General features: G+C 38.8%; 1 protein-coding gene across 8 annotated transcripts in view; it reads left to right on the forward strand.

Moving 5' to 3' along the window:
• ZNF385D (zinc finger protein 385D) overlaps positions 1 to 17,495 on the forward strand; it is a 439,008-nt gene that overhangs the window by 18,712 nt on the left and 402,801 nt on the right. Inside the window, exons 1-2 of one of the 8 annotated variants that reach the window (XM_087771574.1) lie at positions 9,128 to 9,182; positions 11,931 to 12,132. The exons of 6 other annotated variants lie outside the window; for them this stretch is intronic. The gene's annotated coding sequence lies outside the window, so the exon portion shown is untranslated. Of the gene's footprint in view, positions 1 to 9,127; positions 9,183 to 11,930; positions 12,133 to 16,516; positions 16,533 to 17,495 lie in introns of those variants that run through there. One more of the 8 variants, XM_087771583.1, reaches the window with a different exon arrangement.

Below are 17,495 nucleotides of genomic sequence, written 5' to 3' on the forward strand. Positions count from 1 at the left end.
TGTATGGCCGAAGACAAGGCTGACATGAAGTTGAACAAATGGGAACAAGTTGCAAATAATTCAACATGCAGGCAAAAGTGATAACCATTGCTGTTTGTGCCAGCATGTGAGTTGACCTTTGATTAGCTTAGAATTATAAATTTTGCAGCTTTAGGTGAAAGATGGTAAAGATCATGTCAACTGGAAGTGAATTGCCTGAGATTTTTGGAGGGTTTATTACTGAAAACAATACCATACCTATGAAAACATGAATTCTAGTTAATATATAATTTATTTATATTTAACATATGTTATATCGATGTATAAATTATATATTAATGTAGAAGAATAGGGTGCCTGTTGTGGAAAAGAATATGCAAAACTCCATATGAAAGAGGACACAGCATTGCCTGACTCTTTCAACCAGTTAGAGGTGGTGTCCTGGCAGTGAGTGAGGAGCTGAATTTAATGACTTGAACACATAAGGGCGTATTGGCGATATCTGCACAGTGGATATTTGCATTTGAGAAATGGGAACAGGCATCCAAGGAATTTAGTAAGGCAAGTTTGTAGGTTTTTGAGTGTGGAGAAAGATGCATATACTGGGGAAAGCTAGCATCTGGCCAAATCTGCATGCATAGAGCTTGAATGTTGTTGGCACTTTGCAAAATTGCTCATCAATAGCTTCTTGAGTAAACAATTTAATTTTACAAGTGTGGAATATGTTTGAATGATGAAATATTATAGCAGTGATAAGGAGGGCAATAGCAAAGAGTATGATTAAGAAGGAGACAAAACAGTAGAAAAAGGACAGCAAAGCCTCACAGAGAAGGTTTTATTTCCAGATGAAGGGCATTCTACAACTGAGCTTGCACAAAGGTGAGTATAATGGATTTAAAAAGAGAGATGTGAAGATAAAGTATTTAAGTGGTAAAAGAAAGCAAAGAGGACTATAATATACGGTGGTCAGCAATAATGATCATTCCAGTTCAACACTTGAAAAGGATATTTGACAAATGTCCTAAATCACATACTTAATAGGATAGTAGAGAGTTGCTGTTTTAATTTTCTCTTAATTGAAGCCAGGAAGTGAACAAGAATTCTGAACTGAAAGTCTTCTGGTATCTATGCTCTGTCTATGGAAACTTACAGTTCTCCAAGTAGAAATACGATTATTTGTGAGATATGTAATTCATACAGTGAAACTGTTGCAGGTTTGTATGTCTGTGGAATTTATCTGATTTGTATTTATCTGGAGGAAAACAGTGAGGGCAACTTTCCTACATAAAGATCAAATCACTAGATGAGCTATTAGAACAACTAGATGAGCTACTTGTTTTAGTAATGTCTATAAAAGAACAGAAAAATCTTAGAAGACCTGCATCTTTCAATAAACAAGTTAACACAGAGCTAGCGAATGAATAGTGACTCCCAGTTCTCATCAAAGATCAAGGATATAGCAACTGATCAGTCCAGGCTGAAAGGGCTGTGTGTGCGATTTGTTATCTGCCAGAAGATACCACTAAATAAGAATGACTTTGGAGTTAGCCTGGCATTTGGGATGTTTCAGAGGAAATCAAACCAGGCTGTAGGGGAACTCTTAGATGTTGAAATTGTTGCTGGTAATGTTCTTGTTGCAGGGAAAGGAAAACACTGTGATACTGGATGGTAGCAACTCTTTGGGGCATGCCAGGCAGTGCTTGTGTCTAAATCAAAGGATGAAAGGGAAGGTAACATTTGTGGGAAACCAAAGGAAGATCAAAGGAAATCCTAAGGGTATTGGTGGTTCTAAAACTTTTATGGAAACAGAGCAATGTTAGCTACACTGTGATACTTCTGGAAACTTCCCAAAACAGGTGCTGGCGTAAAGCCTGCACACCATGGTGTTTGTTAGCAGAGTCTTTAGAGACATAGGAAGCTACAGCACAGTAAAATTGGTAGCAAAGCTACCTAAGAGATAGGTGGTCAAGGTTAAAATGGCGGATCCCTAGCTGCCAGCGTGCAACTACTTGCATTGCTCGAAAGCTAGATAATAGTGTGGCACAGGAACTGGGAGTGGGTTAGAGGAACTGGATCCTTTATTGCCTGCAGTGGCCTTTTGCAGTCCATGCCACTACCGTACATATGGCAACACATGGAAGTAATTAATTCCAATTTTTTATGCCTATTCCCAGTTCAAATTTCTTTCTCCAGGCAGTCCCAGGCTCCTTAGCACTCTCAGTTGCCCCTGTATTTTCTTAGCCTTCTCTCCATCTTCTGAGCCATTCATATCCAAGAATCTTTTCCAGATTTATGGGCAAACAATATGTTTCCCTAGCCTAATTTTCCTAAAAAGGCTTTAGCCATGTTTCCAAAAATATTCCATCTGAGACAGACATCAAACAATAAAAAAGTGTCATTGCAATTAAAGTTTGGCAAAGTTCTAAGCAAATGGGGTCTTCCTGATAGCAAATGATAGCAGTGTTAATGTGCAGTGCTATCAGTCCTCCCTATAATTACAACTTTTCACATCTATATTGACTGAAAAAAATTGTCAAAAGTTTGAAGGAACAAATTGTGCCTAGCACTCATACCTCAGAAAGAGTAATAGGAGGTATTTGGAAGAAGGAGACTTAAGAAGATAGATGGAAATGAAAAATACAGTTCTGTCTGACACTTGCCTAATGTTCTTAGATGTAACAGTCAAGGATACTATGACTAAAGGAAGAAATAATTTTTTTTTCTGTTTAATGTTTTGTGTGTTTGGTACTGCTTTGTGGGATTTGTGTAGATATTGTGCAGTACCATGTTTTAAAAATTAAATTACCACATTGTGTAATTTGAAAAAAGAATGTAGACACAACACGTGAACATGCATTAAATTTCCTTTTTGACCCTGAGTAAATTTAATTGCAGAGAAATACAGCAGTGAATTGAAGAAGCCGTATTTTATGGTCTTATTTGGACCGCTGTCTTTAACTGAACAAACTAAATTTTCTAAATTAAGACCTTTAAAAAACAGGGTTTTCTCTGAATAACTTTTTATTTTAGTGGGTAAGGTATTTCAATTCCATACACAACTGGACTTGAAATATATATATGTATTTCCCTCCCCTTACATTTGCCTTTTTATTTCAAACTAATCCAGCCTGGGAGTATAATAACTGTCTTCTAGAAATAGTTCCTATTTTCCGTGGAAACTTTGTATTCAGAATAACTCTTCCACTTCAGGCAGTCTTGCTCTTCTTCCAGACTGAGATAGCTTTACACCTGAATTAGTTTGTCTGCATGCCCTTTGTTTCTCCTGGTGTCATTCACCATTTCAGTGCTGGTACACAGCCAGTTTTGCCCCCTTGCTATTATAATTCATGTGAAGTTAATGCAGCTGGAATCACATAGTTTTTAAATCACCATGCTTTGTTACTTCTATGCTCACATCTACAGTCATCCAGGGTCCTAGACTCTCTTCAAAGTGAGGAAATGCATCCCGGCAATGTGAACACTGAAATGCAAAATTCTTGGTGTATCTGGAAGCATGAATGGAGAAACACAGAAAAGGACCAAGGCTGCTTCAAAACAAACAAGCAAGCAAAGGAGCAAGCAAAGAAAGTGTCTTGGGAGGACTGTAGGAATACAAGCTGCCTCAGTGCCTGTGCTGTTTGATGAAGTGGAGGGCTAAAAGCAGGCTGATGTGATGAATGCGCCATGCTCCCACATTGCCCTGAAACATCTGTGTCTCGGATGCAGTAAGTCCATTGTGTCCTAAAGGCAGATTTAGGTCAAGCGTCTTCTCTTCCTGTTGCCTGGTGCTGGATGTGCCACTGGAAGGAGCTCAAACATACCAGTTAATCATAGTCTCTGACACTGTTGTAAGGCATTCCCATAAAGATGGTGGGGTGAGTGGGCATCCCTAGTCCCCAGGCACAGAGGAAAGCAAGCTTAGAATTTGTTCCTTGTTATTTTGTTCCAGGCACTTGCATTAAAAAGTGGATTGAAGTTTTCCAGGGATGACTGAAACAGTAACCTTGGCTAGGACAATTTACAAAATGTGGAGCAGGTAGGAATAAAACTGAAAACGAGCACCAAGGTGAGCTTGGCCAGCACCGTGACCACCCTGGCACTGGAGATCTCTCACAAAGACTGAGTGGAGAATAGCTGATATTGCAGATGAAGCCACTGTCTTAGGAAGTAAGGGGTCCTGTTTTTCTGCTGGTCTGGCAGGATGAAATGGTTCATGCTGTGGTCAGATATGTGCCCGAGAGGGAATGGGAGTGCATGGTTGGGAAGAAAATGCAGGACTGGCTGCCACAGTTAGAGTCACTTGGGCTGCTTCAGGTGTACAACATTAGGCAACAAATGACTTTCCTGTAGCTGAAAACAGGGCAACAGCCTAGGCAGTGTTTATGCCATGTTTTCCTTCCTCTGCCACCATATACCTTTTTTTTACTCCTTTGCAATTTAAGTCTTTTGAAGGCATGCCTCAAGGCAACGTGCTGATAGTCTGTGGAGTTATACATTGTATTGCTGGCTCTATTACCCACTCTTCCCACTCAGAACATGTCAGTTATTGTACAAGAGCTCTGTACAAAAAGGCTTTATGATCACCCAAGTGCTAGTAAGATAAGATAGCAATGTCACCCAATATCAGAAGGGAGGAAGAATACATGCACCATTTATTGATGCTGGTTTGGAGACTTGTACTGAAACAATAGTTTTTTGTAGAGTGTCTTTAAAGAGTTCAGGATAGCATGGCCATTATGGAGAAAAGTCTTAAATAGCTGCTGAGGATCTGAGACGTCTCTCTAAGGAGTGAAAGAGGGCAGAGAAGATGTGTTTTTGATCTGTCGAGTAAATGCCAGTGGAAGTCCAAGAAAGCAGATTAGCTGAGGGAAATACGTGGAAAAGACAAGGTCGTGCAGGAAGGGCTTCTGGACAAACACAGAAATAAACTACTCTTTGGGAGACTGTACTGTTGATAATGAACATCCCTAGAAAACGAAGCACTGTCTGCTGTGATGAGGACAGGAGGCCAAGTAAAGACCACTGAACTATCACATCTGTCCTGCAGCATTTTACCACCTAGGAAAGGGAGACTTTACCTTCATGATTTATAACCTATTGACATAACATATGAGCAGTCAGAACTTTAGGCATGTTCTGCTACAGCTCTATTGCAGTTTTATGTTGTGTTGTTTATATCCAATTAATAAACATTTTTTTATTGTGAAAAACATGATAAAACTATTTCTCTGAAATGCAGCTTCATCCTAATAACATCAATTCTTAACTTGTTTATGTAAAGACAGAGCATTCATTTTCTTACTTACAGTAAGGAATCATTTTTCCTGCCTTCTATCCTCTAGATTCCAACTGGGAGCATATGATGCAGCTCTGACCCAGATTCACCTACCATCTGGACTACCTTTTAGAAACCCTTTTTCATTGTTTGTTGCATCCATAAAAGCTCTTTAGCTGTGCCCCCCAATCATTAAAGGGGATCTCGTACATAACTGCACAGATTACAGCAAAACACAGCAGACGTGTATGACAGCAACAGCTGTTGCTTACAAGCATCCAGCCTTGTCACCTCCAGTTTACCTTCAGTCTTACAAGTAACTAGTTCTCTTTCATTGGAGTAAGCAGAGCTGAGTTTCCAAAGAGCCTGGCCTAAGTGACCTCACTGCTCTCTTCCTCCATGTTAACGCATGGTATTTAGCCAGGCTGAGAAGTGCCCTGGGGAAGACCAAGATCTCATTTCTCTTGTTGGCCTCAGCAGTTCATGGAGCAGGCTGATGAATGCTGTTAGTGTTCAAACAAAACTGGAAATCTCAAGCAGGTGGCTGTTGCATCCGTGAGATTGGCTATGTGAATTGACGTATCAGAACAAAACTAGTTAGCTGCATATCAATAGGAATTGAAGAAGTGGTGAATTTCCAGATGGCAATGACCATGCTTAGCACAAAGTTAAGAAACAGCTCTCATGTTGATGAAGTAGCACTGAAAATCATTTCAAATGAAGGCGTTTTCCCCAGGAGATTTCATTTTAAGTTACGTCACCATGGACAGTCACACATTCAGAATATTAATTTGACCAACGAACCCTTTCTAGATGATCAAACCTCAAAGCACTGATAACTGATGAAGTTGGTCTAGGAAAACTTCTGGAAAATACACTTTTTGATTCTTACCTCCCATAATGTTCCTTGTTGTTCTTGTAACCATTTCCTAGCTTATGAAACACAATGCAACTGCATAACGGTGAAGACCAGAAACTAACTGACTGCCTTAGTGATGGTCAACATTGGGATGTACGTTGCAAAGTTGGTGTATAGTAGTCTGCTGATTTTGAAGAAATCTATGCCAAGTCTTTTACAGATATCCGATAGATAAGCTGTGTCACTGAGTGTCTTAACACAAATTACTTCTCTTATACTCCTTTTGTATTTTTTGCAATGCATCTGGGATACATATGTATGTAACTTTTAAAATAAAATTATCCTTCTAAATTTGAAGTGAACATGTGGTAACTGTCTGTCTGCTTTTTAGAAAAAAATAGCGTATAGGTTTGCTGTCACGAGTTGTCAGAAAATTAGCACTTTTGAGTAAAAATTAGATAAAATTCAGCGAAAAAAGATTTGAAATTGTAACCTTGCGTATTTGTACATTACAGCTGACTTTGCTAGTTATAATCCTTCAGTTAATGAACAAAGGTGATCTATGTGTCTGATTAAGACCAGCATGGCTGGAATTTTGAATTCAACAACAAATGTTTCCCTTACTGAGTACATACTGCAAGAATTGTCTGCTTTTTATTTTTTTCTTTCCCTCCAATCCTTCAAAATAATAAATTAAAGAATGTAATAATCTCCTTGTGGGAAAACTTAAAAAAATAAAAAAACTAAATACACCATACTATTTCAGATTGTTTGACCTATTTAGGAAACTAAGAACTTCAACCTTAATTCTGTCAGTATTTGGTATCTACCAAAGAGCATGCGAATTGTTACCAGTAAATATGAAACACCTATGAGCTACAACGAGGTCATTGAAGAGAAACCAAAGAATTACAGGTTCAGTTTGCTGTCAATTAAAACGTGATTTGCACCTTAAAGTAAATCTCCCAGCATTAGCAACTGCCAGGGTTTTCAGGATCATGAGGCAGAAATCACTGTTGTTTGCTTTCCTGTTGTAAATGACATGATTCACATGTTCATGACACAGTCTAACTGAGAGGAAAACAAAGTTAATATCTGAGACCATCTGAAATGAAATAATGTTGTGATTTGTGCCAGATGGGTGCCTGAAGTAATTACAAAGTCAGTGCTTCCTAAGTAGGGTAATGATACAGACCTAATTCTGGTCAGTCTGGAGAAATCTATTTTGATGAACTAACTTTCAACTCTATTTAGCTCAGACATATGTTGAAAGATAACCTAACAGGATGCTACTGCAATCTGTTTGTATTTCCCCAAGCTATTGCATGCCCTACTGCCATAATTATACCAATGATGTTCTGTACAAGTACTGAGACAAAAGGGCTAAAGCCTATTATTTTTCTGCTTAGTATGAAGCCTAAAGAAATAATCTCTGTCACCTTGGTATTGTGGTTTGTTATGAGCAAAACAGTCTTGACTTGGGAATCTTTGTTGAATTTAATTTTTTACCAATTAACAGTAACTTCTGATAATGGTTTTGAGCATTGAGGGGGAGGAAGAAAGAAAGAACATAAACAATTAAACAAGTCAACTCCTTTCCTTCCCCTTCCCCAGGCTCAGCTTAAACCAAATACCTATCCTAACCCCTCCCTAGTCTTAGCTTCCCTTATTTTCACTGCAGGTTAGGTTCAGCGTGCCCCAGCTCCTTTGTTGAGGTGAAGTCCAGGAGATGGGTTCATGTGCCGTAACGGTGTATTTCTGCTCTTCTTTGTTTTAGTGTTTTTCCTGCCATTCTCTTAATGTCCCTGCTCTAGTGTGGCATCCATGGGCCAAAGACCCTTTGGGGGTGTCCCTGCCCTGGCATGGGTTCCCCACAGCCACAGTCCCTTAGAGGTGTTGCTGCCCCAGCATGGGTCACCTGTGGCTGCAGTCTCTCAGGGGAGTCCCTGCTCCAGTGGGGGTCACCCATGGCTGCAGTTCCTCAGGGTGCCCCCCCCTTTGGCCTGAAGCACCTCCTGCCTGTAGTGTGTTTCCAGTGCCATGTCTCCCACCCCTCGTGGCTGCCACTGGCTCTCTTAAACCTGTGTGAGCTCGGGTGCTGTGGGCTCCCTGGCTGCCTGAGGTTTTGGGGGACGATGGGCTGTTCATGCTGGTTTCAGAGCCAGCTGGAACGGGCTGTGACTGGCTCAGGGCTGCCTCCCACACAGGGCACCGCTGCAGCCCTCTGCTACCAAAACCCTGCAGTTGATGCCCAATATGCAGCTATAGTGGAGATTTTTCCAATCTTGTATTAAAGTCTGTGCACTGTTTTTGCAGAGTAAAAGAGACTTGGATCTGCAGGACTGAATTTTTGTAAGGTTTTGGAGGAAACAGTTAACTTCAAGGAAGGGCTGTTTGATGAATAGTAGATAAAGAAACACTTTGTAAAGAATAGTTTCTTAAATCCTAGTTGTGTGTCTTACTCCTTGTGTTTCATTGACATTAGAGTCATCTTTCACCTTAAATAACAAAAGACAGCTGTATTTGCTCATGGACTCCTTCAAGATTACTTCTGAGAGGTAAGCAGCATGCTCATTTACCTTAAGCTGCAGCACGCTTCATGCCCTTATTCTTCCTTTGCTGCATTTTAATATATTATTTGCCATAGTGCTGAAACAGTCATTTAGCTCACTGGGACAAAATCATTTTTCAGCAAGCAGAGGCAACAGAAAGCCAAAGTGCCTGGGAGCAGGTGCTCTCTTGAGTGTGTGCTCACACCCCCAGCAGCTGATGGTCATCTCCCAGTCTCTGTAATCTGGGATTTCAGCAAGGGTATGTATTCAGTTTGCTGACTCTGGATACACAGCTCTTCCTTTGTTTTTCACCTAGGTCTTGACAGATGTTGTATCACAGCTGTGTCATCTCCTAAAGAGCTTAGGGGTGAACTAGCTGATGCTGGGCTTTTTAGCATATATGTGTGAGCTCAATAGTGTTGGTTCAAGTGGCTGTCTGAAGGCTCAGAAGTGGAATGCTCTCTTGGTTAACAGTTCACACAGGGTTAAAAAGCTTTTCAAGTTTGTTTTCTAAGCGGTAATATTCTAAAACTTATCTTTACTTTAAAGAGGAAAACTGGGATTTGGTGGGATTTGAATGTCTGTTTGGATCCCACATACTGAGTTGAATGCTTCTAGACTGTAGGTCTTCTGACCGGCATATGCTATTCATCGGAACAGAGCAGTCTATTATATAAATTGTCCAAGGCCTATTTTATTCAAAATGAGCTATCATTCTGGCTTTACATAAGCTGAAGAAAATATCTTTTTGCAAAGCTGACTGAAAGTCAGTAGACCAAATTGTGTAAAAAGAGTTTGGTATTTCAATTTAAAATTATATTGAGGATGGAGGAGAAAAGGAGAGACCTTTTTGTGCTGAAAGTTATGATTAGGACAAAAATAATTCTAGCACAATGGTCTCCCTTTAGAAAATGGGGTTTCATTAAAATTAGCCTTCAGCTGAGTCTATCAGAGCTGTCAGTCACAAGAAGAGGCCATTAGGCATGAAACTCTATGGAAAGATTGTAGGTGCACAACCTGTCTGTTTATATCTTCCATGCAATAAATACCACCACACTTTTTGATTTGAGAAATATGAGAATATTTTATTTAGTCAGAAATGCTGAAGCAATGAATTTCTGAGTTAAGATTCTTGCGGGGGGAGTGTGATACTTAGAATATTCTGAGTTCTGTGAAGAGCTTAGATGTTATATTTTTTCTGCTTTGTAACTCATCTGTAGTGTGGTTGAGTTTGGTTTCGAATCTGATGTATATGTGTGATGTTGGACATGGCATAATATTTATGTGTTTTGGAGAATCCGTGACTTGGCAAGACATTTGGTCTGGTTAGGTTAGGAGGTTGGCTGTATGTTTTACCCCAAGAGTTTCTCAGCAATGAAACAGTAGGGTCATCTTCATGAAAATAGTTATAAATAACTGCCAAAACACTCGTATCTATTATTGAAGTAGTATATATCCCAGAGAAATATTTTTCATATTTGTAATATTTTCTACATTAATTGAATTGAAAGACTTTATAGCACTAATTGAAAATGCCAGAAATCTAAATGATAGTATTAATGTACAACAATTTTTTTTGCTGTTTTACTACTACTATTTCTAAATTGCTGGCTATTGCAATCATATCTTTCTGAATGAAATGTCACTGAAATTGCAATTCCTATATAGAGGGAGAAAAAAATTACAAGCTCAGAACATTTTTGTTGTCTGTGATGGATGCTTGACATCCAACATTTTTGATATATACAAATAGATGGCAATTGCCACTTACCCATCCGATTTTACATGATGTGCTATCACACATGTTCTGACTGCTTGTAGCGTAATTTCCACAGAATGTGGTGATACCTTTTGGATTTAGCATTGAGGGCTTTTGTATCAGTTGCATTTTCTGATTTATTTTAGTACACATATGCAAGCCATTAGAAAGCTAAGGCTTTCAAATTTATCTGTATGTGATCTGAGGAGAGATAACACTTACCTCACCAGTCTAAGGATGGCCCTCAGCAAACAAAGGCTCTTTCTTCAAAAGAGTAATGTGACCAGTGTATGTACTCTGGTTACAAGAAAGAAGCAACCCACTATGAGTAGTTGGGGTTTGTTGTTTTTTTTTTCTTTCCCCAGAGATTGATATATGTTGTATTGCACACACAATATATCATGGGCTACTTGGTCTTCTATTAAGACAAATTGTTTCTTCAAAGAAGTTTCCCAATTTCCTTTCCTCACTTTCCCCCACTTTTATTTCTGTCAGTCTTCAGTCAGCCTCCTGTTCCCTAACATCTGCAAACTCATCCTAAGATGAAAACTTTCTTTGGACTAACAGCTGTAAGAAGTCTCTGCATCTGCAGTCCTGCATGGACTCCTTGGTTTTTGACAATTATATATGTGCAAATTTTGGCATATGGTATGCTTTATCCAGTGCATTGAGTGTTATTGGAGTGGGCAAAATCAAATAGAGATAGTACTATGTATACCAGCATGAACTTACACAGGCAATAAGTAATGGACAAAATAACCGAGAAAAGGAACATTTTCTTTAAAAAAAAAAAAAAAAAAAGCCTCCCTGATTTCATAGTCTTGATCTCCAAGAGAAACTGCAAAACACCTCTGAAACTGAATGTCAGCGCTAAAAGTAAAATCTCAATGCAATGGAGACATTGGTGTTATAGCAGATTATCAATTTTTCCTGAGTAACACTTCCTAACTCCCAGCTGTTCTCCAGGTGCTAAGTATTTATTCCTCATGCTTGGGAAACATATTATGAGTTTTTGCTTCTAGCCCTGCCAAAAGTTTTTTCTGCTCTATAGATGTCTAGCTCCCCTTTTCTAAAGATTGGCTAATTGTTCTGGAATAAAGCTAATTATATAAACCAAGTGTTTTCAGTTTTTTACTTAGCTTGATGTTTGCTCTAGTTTTTCAGGTCTGATTAAGGCTTTGAGTGTCAAAAAGCTTTTGTTTCCTTCAATATCTCTTTATCTGCTGATGTAAGAAAAAGATAGTATCTCTGCAAATGTTACTTCAGCTGTTTCTAACACACTCTTATTGCTTGTCCTTGTCTCATCTGGTTAGGAGTTGGAGGCTGTAAAGGTTTTTGAAGGTTGTAAAGACAGATGAGTTAGGGAGAGATTAATTTCATCCACCCTTTACGCAGTTAGAACTTCAGCATGTGGGTCAAACTAGCCAACTAGGCTTACTCTGTGCTAGAGGGAAATAGGCATGAGCAAAAGATAATTATGTTCTTTTATTCCTTATCCTATTGTAGGAAAACAGGAACAAAATGGGGGAAGAAAAAAAAGCTTTAACCCTGTCAGAATCCATCTAGTTCCCTTTCCCACTTCTCCCTTCAAAAATGAGTGATTCTGGAGCAGTGTTTATGCCCAGATCTCCAAGACACAATCAGGACCTGATGGCTTACCAAAACCAAAATGGGGGGAAGGCCCACTGATTTCTGTGATGCTGTTCAGGTGAGTAAATTTAGGTATAGGAAAGAGGTGACTAGAGAACTAATTACTCTCAGGGATTTAGGATTAGGATGCTTATATTTCATTATCTGTGTGCAGAACAAAATGCCATTAAAATAGCAATTTTACTGTCTGAGTTAGTTGCACTTTGTATCTGACTTTTTAATGCTCTATTACAGTGGACTTCACATACCAATATTGTTTGCTTTATGTGGCTGACATATAATTTTGAGTGAAAAATGGTGCACTTAACCTCCAATTATTAATCTTTTGAGGCTTTTGTATGCTTTCCAAAACTGAATTACATTTGAATTTCTGTAGTGGAGTGTTTTAACTAACCTCTTCTTGGTCTGACATTTAAATGTGTCAGTTCTCTTTTTCTCTCTCTTTTCAAAAAAACCCCAACTTTTGATACTAACATTAAAATGAAGTTCAAAGAACTTTTACACAGCTTGGAATATATTTTGTAATTATTGTGGTAGACAGATTTTTTTCAAATGCAGTACTCCGGGGTATCTCCAGTTTCTAAACTCGATTAATGAACTAAAGCTCTGTTTTAATAGGTTTCAAAGAGAGACCTGTTCACTCCTCTGTGCATATGATGTTTTTACCTGGAGCCTCATGAAGACACCTGTGGAGATTAAAATTTGGATAAATTTTCAAAGGGAAAGAAAGAATATACTAAAATACATGTGTTAAGACTTACTAATGGTTGCTGAACTCTCTATACTATCTATTAACATCTGTTTGTGAATGCTGTGCATTTAAGCTGTGTGTTGTTCTGGAAAACAATGCGCCTGTTTTCCTGGTTATCTTTGGAATGTACTTTCCTGTAATAATAAATTAAAAACTAAAGATGTGGTAGGTAAGTACCATCACAGAAGGAGAGGAAGACAGGCAAGCACTAAAGCAAACTAAACATGCTGTACTTTTGGAAATGCTGCAGAGATCTGAGATATTTTAATTATAAATTGTTCAGTTTTTAGGCTTGCTTTCCTAATAATGCATCCACAGAGTAGTAGTAAGAGGCAGTAGCAATTATAAGTATTTTTAGTAAATAAGTATTAGAAATTCTAAGAGTGCCATAAAACTATTATACCTTTTCTAAACATTATATCTGAGCTACGTATAATTATGAAATTATTTTGAATATCTTTAAGTTCATACACTTTTCAAGTAAAGAAGTTAAATGTTTTGGTCTTCAAACACACATCCTGTCTGTGTATGCACTGTGCAATTTGTACATAGTATGGACCTGATTAACAGTATAAGTTGATCTGCAAATTTAGTCCCAAACAGAAATCTGTGTAATTTAGAGAGAAAGTTGCAAATTTTCTTGTATCCTTGGTAACGGGTTGAAAAGGTTTAACTGATAAATTTGTGTATATGCTTTTAGCTGATAACCTTTTAGAAACTTCAGAGATTTTAATCTGCCAGAGCTATTGTATTTGGAAGTTGACGGAATGCAAGATCAAAAATTCTATTTCCTGTGACTCTATAGTTTAATATAGAGTTATTAACGCTGTGTTCAGCATGTTTTTTTTTTTCTCTGATTTACAGTTATGTATTATTTTGTACTTGCATATTTGTCTTGGAAAACTGTTGGTTTTTGGTTTATATCTGATTTGGGAGATACAAAAATCTTGTCACAAAAATGTCTGTTTATCCACTTTTCTTATATGCCAGTGTAATAGGTGTTACAGTTTGAATTATTGGTATTTTATAGACATTCTTGGGAGGGGGGTTTTAAATCTTATTGGTCTCATATTCATTCTTTCATTGAAATAAAAAGTAAATAGTTTAGATGGTCTATTACTAGTCATAGCATTTAGATTAAACGAACTAGGAAATAATCATGCTTGAGATACAGTGCCCATAGACAGCATAGCATGTGATTCTTTAAAACTGTCCTTCCATTTATGTTTGTTATTTATTCACCTCCCTCAGAAACGTGAAGCAATATGAACTGTCTTTGAGTCAGTAAATACACTAGAAAGGGGTTAGTTCAGTGACAGTGCCTCTCTGTTCAACATAGCTGGGTTTAAATTTATTAAAATGCCACACCCTGCATAAAAGCATTTCATGGTAACTGGGAAGTTGGCCATGGATTTGTTTTGAAGTTCAGTTAGTTCTGCAGTGACTAAGGATGCACTCAAAGATCCACAGCTAAGATTTTGCTTGTGTATTCCTCGGCAATTGGTTAGCAAAGTGGAGATAATCTAGTCTCTTGGGACAACTTCAAGGCCCATGAAACTTACGGTTAAAGGCCAAGACATTTTTTAGGCTGCACAAGTTGTTTTCATTACTTCTTAGTGAGCAAATTTACAAATTGCATTTGTAAATTAGTGTTGTCTCCCTCCACCCTGTAAAAAAACATAATAATTGCAAATAGCTATATAATGATAGGATATTAATAAATTATTAGAGAAATGATTTTCTGATGGATTGCAGAATATTAATCAAAGATTGCTTGTTGGCACTCAAAAGTCAAATGATCTCAGTAGTCTTTTGACTGTGTGTGAATGAGCAGTGAAAAGTAACCAGATCTAAAGATCACTGAAGTAAAAAGAAAAATTCCCCTGGTGTAATGGGCTTTGGATGAGTGCTAGAGAGAGAAGCCTGGAAGTAGCACAGTACTTGCTCACCTTTCTTGAAATGTTTTTCAAGTCAGTTAGCTGGGCAACTTGTGCTACCCCCACAATTCCAGTATTGTGTACTCATCCTCTATTTTCTGTTTGCATTCTGTTAGCATTTGTGGAAAGCACAAAAATGGAAACATTTAGATAAGCACTCAAATTCATTGTCACAGTTTAGATTAATTACAGTCACTTATATAATGTGGCCTTGAATTAATGGCCAGGCTTTATTTGGGTTATTAAATCTGAGGCTTTCTTATAAAATACTTGAAACTTTTAAAAGTTTTTTTCAAATGATGTGCAAGTGGGATGACTAATTAAGGTTGCTAATGTCCCTGTGGCAATACTATGGACCAGAGAAGAGGAGAGAGATTTTCCTTTCATGTCCATGCACAAGAGAAAATCGCATATGTGCCAAGATTCTGCTGTAGGTAATTGTAGACCAAATGTTTACATACAGGCACGCACGCGCGCACACACACGCACACACACACACAGTGTTGCCTTTCTGTGGCATGTGGCCCACTGCGAGTGTGTGACGTGAACATCTCCTGCTGCTTATTTTCTCTTGGCATAGCACTACTCTGATCTCACCACATCCCATGATATTTCAAAGGGACAAAGAGGTTTGCCTGGTGCTGTTTCATTTATCATAACTGATTATTTCATCTCTTCATCTTCTCTTGGAACAGTGAGCATTTTTCCCAATTTTATTTTTATATACAAAGAGTTCAGAGCGCGTTCTCCTTTCTCTTCCGTCTTTTGTTCTCATTCTCTCTGTCTCATCTCAGACGGGTTTTGCTGGCAGCCTGCTGCAGTATAGTGAGGCTGCACTGTGGGTTTCCAGCTGATGCTAGCTGAAATCATTGGAAAGTTGCAGCTCTCCAAGGCTGTCACAGAGCTATTTGTGCTGTTTCGGCCTGTAGGCTTTTGCTTCTGGATGAGCTCCCTGTGTATGTTGCTGCTAGTGGGCTTATGGATATCCTCTGCTACTTGGTGTCCCTTAGTGTGTGAGAGCTTAGTCTACCAGAAGGCTTTGGCTGTACCATCACGCCTCAAATTGCATGGATGTATCAATGCCATTTGGGCATGACAGTTACTTGGGGAAGAAGAAAATAGTATCTTTCCTTCTCAAATGCTTTTTTTTTAATTAATAACCTCTCAATAAACTTTATTTTGTTCATTAACTTGAAAACAACCAAACAAATTTCAGTAACATATAGTGAAGGACATAGATAAACAATAAAACCTAATCACTTTCTTGGCTAATACAAGGTGAGACCTTCACTCTTCAGTTCAAACTTCTAGCTCTGTGAACAAGGCTGTACTTGCAATCATACCCAGGTGACCTGGGAGTCTTTAATTTATCCAAGAGCTGCAGATTTCAGTCATCTTAAGAAAACATGATGAAAAATAGATTTTAAGTAAATATTTAGTATTGCAGAATTTGTGATGGAGTCAGTATTTTCATAATTCACAGCAGTTCCATTTCCCCTGAGTGGACAGACTGGTGTCTATGGTATTTTTATGGTAGAGTGTGGGTGGTTGGGTTTTTTTTTTGTTTTTTGTTTTTTTTTTAGTTTGAGTTAATCGAATACAATAAAAAGGACTGGAGATTCTTTATGATTTCTTTTTAGGCAGATACAATTGTCAAAGGAGCAGCAGCTGCCCGAGCATTCCCACACCATCCAGGGAGTCCCACACATGCTGCTCAAGACTAACTGTTAGGACCGGAGCCTCTTCGCAGTGGGCAGTTCCGTTGAGCTGGTGGGTGCCCCTTTCCAACTCCTCACTCACACACACACACACACACTCACCCTCAGGCGCTTTCTCTCCCCTCAGGCTCGACCCTAGGTTTCGCCAAAGCAGAGTCTCTGACATAACGTATGCCAGGCGAATTTATGGAGTGGTACAGCAGTGAAGAGCAGCTCGAGCTGGGTGCCTCCGGGGAGGGACCCCGAACAAAGAATGCCTGAGCAATTATACCCTTACAGTTTATGTTCCCCTCCCCTCATGCGATGGTTCGGTCTGATAGTAATATTTGGGTCTGGGGTCTTCTTGTTCCTTGTTGGATCCTTTCTCTGTCTCCAGGCAGGACATTCCTTTTCTTATCTTGAATAGTTGCAGCTTCTGCTGATTTTGGCTACCTTATCTTCCTGGTTTGCACTGGTTTCAGGGCCTTCCTTCACGTAGCTAAGTAAGAGCTCAGCGTACGGTCAGCATACCTAGGTGAAAGTTCACAGCTTGCAGTCTAAGGTTCCAATAGGCCATGCTCCTAACGCTACCTATTGGATTCTCTTTGAGCTAGAAAGCGACTTCTACAACACAGTTAATTTTACTTTGTGCCCAATTTGATGTGTTCCTTTTCTCTTAGCATTGTTGAAGTGCATTGATAAGCCGTGAGATTCAAACCTGAAATAAAGCTGGTAGTTGAACAGGGGGTAGCCGGAGTTTATTCTCCCACTGAAGTCACTTGAGCCTTTCTACGTCCTTACTGTCTGGGATGAATTATTACTTCACTGGGTGACAGATGGGGGCTAATCACATGAAGGGTCTACTTGAGCTTTCTCTGTCATGAACATTGTAGTTTCAAGCTGAGTGACACTTAAGACACAATTTGATTTTTTTTCAGTGCCAGAAAATGGTAAGTACATATATTTATAATTACACTGGTGATAAACAGGGTTGTATGGACATAGAGAAGCACTACTATAACTTCTGTTGGGAGGC

This window comes from Nipponia nippon, unplaced genomic scaffold (genome assembly GCF_047370975.1).
Source record: "Nipponia nippon isolate SJK-2023a ecotype South Korea unplaced genomic scaffold, ASM4737097v1 scaffold_1, whole genome shotgun sequence".
Lineage (NCBI taxonomy): Eukaryota > Metazoa > Chordata > Aves > Pelecaniformes > Threskiornithidae > Nipponia > Nipponia nippon.